We start from the raw sequence: 2,628 nt of genomic DNA, 5'->3' as shown, positions 1-2,628 counted from the left end.
ATGCAAAAAATGTTAATTTGTGAAGTTAACATAAATTTGACACGTGAAAAGATTAAAAAAATAATAACATATCAGTATTATGTTAATTTTACATTGAAGTAATAATCAAAACGTCGTAACACAAGAAAAGTTCTACATTTTGACGCACAATTTTTTACTGTGTAGTCTTGCGTTCTGCATTCGATTTACTAGTGGACTAAAACTATTATTATTTGGAGTAGGAATGAATGGGATGACAAAGTATTTAGTTTGATCCTTGTCTTGTGAATCGAAATATGAATCATTTTTGTTTAACTGTGTTGAAAAAAGTACTTTAAGTCGTTTATTGATTGTTGTAAAAATGAGTTCTAATGAGTAGTTAGTTATTGTTAGTCAAAATTTGTATGGTGAGTGATAAATTTTTGTAATGGAAAGAAGGATCGGGTAACAGAATAGCTCTATCTGTCAATGTGTAAATTGTTCCGATTTTATGACAAAAAGGATTTTGAGACAAATAGTTAAGGTATCTTTCTGAGAAACTAGGTAAAAAAATAATAAATATAAAAGTATTAAAGTGGAAGTCAAATAATATCGATGCTTTACTTGAATTAGTATTTTATTAATGCTACGTTTTTTTTTCTGCGCGTGCACAAGAAAACTCGAATTGGAGTTTGGTCACGTGACAAAAAAGGCGCGGCACAGCGCGCGCATCTTACACGTGTGCACAGTTGCCAATATACCAGCGCGTACAATTATATATATATATTTAATTGCTGTCAATATACCGGCTGCAAAGCGTTATCGTATATGGAATATACGATAACGCTTCCACACGCATAGAATAATGCTTTTGCAGTCTTGCTTTTTGAAGAGAGAGCGCGCGCAGCTACACATGTATTATTGACAGAAATATATCGGAGCTGAACATGTTATTTTCCGACATGTTGTCTATGTTAAGTTTGAAAATGCTTTTATATATATTCTCACAAGCTTTCAAAAAACAATTAACAGATTCCTGTTACTGCATACACACGTAAAAAGGAAAAACTTAAAATAGTCACACAAATATACATTCGTTTTTATCAATTTAATCACAAACTTTAGGATATTTATAAATTATATAAATGCTTGAAGTTTTTCATACAAATCTTATACTATTTTATACAACAAAAAAATAATATTGATTTGATATTTTAACAAATGTATGGCAATGACACTTTCAGTGATATGAAACGCATCTTTAGCTCAGTGGTAGAGCACTGGTCTCATAAACCAGTGATCGTGAATTCAAACCTCACAAGAGGTATAAATCTTTTTTACTTCAAAAACTCACATGAAAATGTGAATTTGTTTATATGTGTACACATATGTATATACAATATATATATATATATATATATATATATACATATATATATATACATATATATATATATATATATAGACATATTCTCCGCACAACATCCAGCGAACGGGACTTCAAGACCAATTATATTTATTGATTAGTTTAAAGACTTAGAGCCCGAGATGATTCTCAGTTTATTACTAATTGATAAATCTTTTTGTTCATTAGCATACAACGAATCATTGAAGTCGCAATACGCATAACATAAAACTACGTTTATAGTTTTAAAATCTCACATTTTTATCAAATATATCATCAATCAAAGGTGATCTAAAAATCTACATGTCTCTCAACAATGTATAGTCGTATGGGTTACTTGAAAATATTGAAGTGTTCTTTTAATATAAATAGAAGAATAAGATAGTTGATCCAGTAGTTGATAACTTGCATAAATAAGTAAGATTCTAAAATATTTATTTATATAGTTTTGTATTAAAAACATTGAATAATACAATACAATTTCTAAACTTATTATTGTAAGCAGTTTTGAAAAACATAAGTAACGCCATTTGTATAAAAAATAAATAATATATATTTGTATAATAAATTATATTAAGTGTCAGCTTAAGTTTTTCGGGTGTTTTTACTTTCTCACACTAACGAACGGATAAAATAAAAGTCTTTAAAAACTGAAAGAGTACTTTTTGCAAGGGTAAAAAACATTCATAAGAGAGAGAAGATATGCTTAGCATGAGTAGAAAAAGATAACTTAAGGTTTATATTCTTTTAATATTATTTATTAAGTGATCGACACACACACAATATCGTCTTGTTTTTCACACTTAATCTTATTCTCGATTACAACTTTTATTTCTATTATAAATTTCGTGCTCTTTGTATGTTTAAATAAAAAGATAGAGAGAAGGCAATAACAACCCTGATAGCCACCTGTCTGTGTTTTTGCTGTCATGTTGCCGAAAACAAAACGCTTGAGTTTTCAGCAAATTTAGAACAAGGTGAGTCAGGTATTTGTCTTTGGTTTGACATGACACGTATTCAACATGTGTTGCCGACAACTTGCTGTATATTTGCTATCAACGGTTTATCACTAACATAAAGAGCAACATGACAACAAGTTGCCAACAACGTGTCATAAATTTCAGCAAAAATACAATATGTTGAAAACGGACAAATATATATTTACTGACACATCGCTTTGTGAAGGAGAATTAATTAATTCGAGATTTCACTCAAATTAATCTTTGGAGATCTGATTTAGTTCGCCGATCAACTGATTAACTCGA

General features: G+C 29.2%; 1 non-coding gene across 1 annotated transcript; it reads left to right on the top strand.

Annotated features, from left to right (window-relative positions):
* Positions 1-1,213: 1,213 nt before the first annotated feature.
* Trnam-cau lies at positions 1,214-1,285 on the top strand. Its single transcript has one exon. It is a non-coding gene; the product is annotated as a tRNA-Met (tRNA).
* Positions 1,286-2,628: the final 1,343 nt, after the last annotated feature.

This window comes from Pseudomyrmex gracilis, unplaced genomic scaffold (assembly GCF_002006095.1).
Source record: "Pseudomyrmex gracilis isolate BER0280 unplaced genomic scaffold, ASM200609v1 scaffold_1090, whole genome shotgun sequence".
NCBI lineage: Eukaryota > Metazoa > Arthropoda > Insecta > Hymenoptera > Formicidae > Pseudomyrmex > Pseudomyrmex gracilis.
Note: the sequence above shows the minus strand (reverse complement) of the source record. Positions and strands in the feature narration are given on the sequence as shown.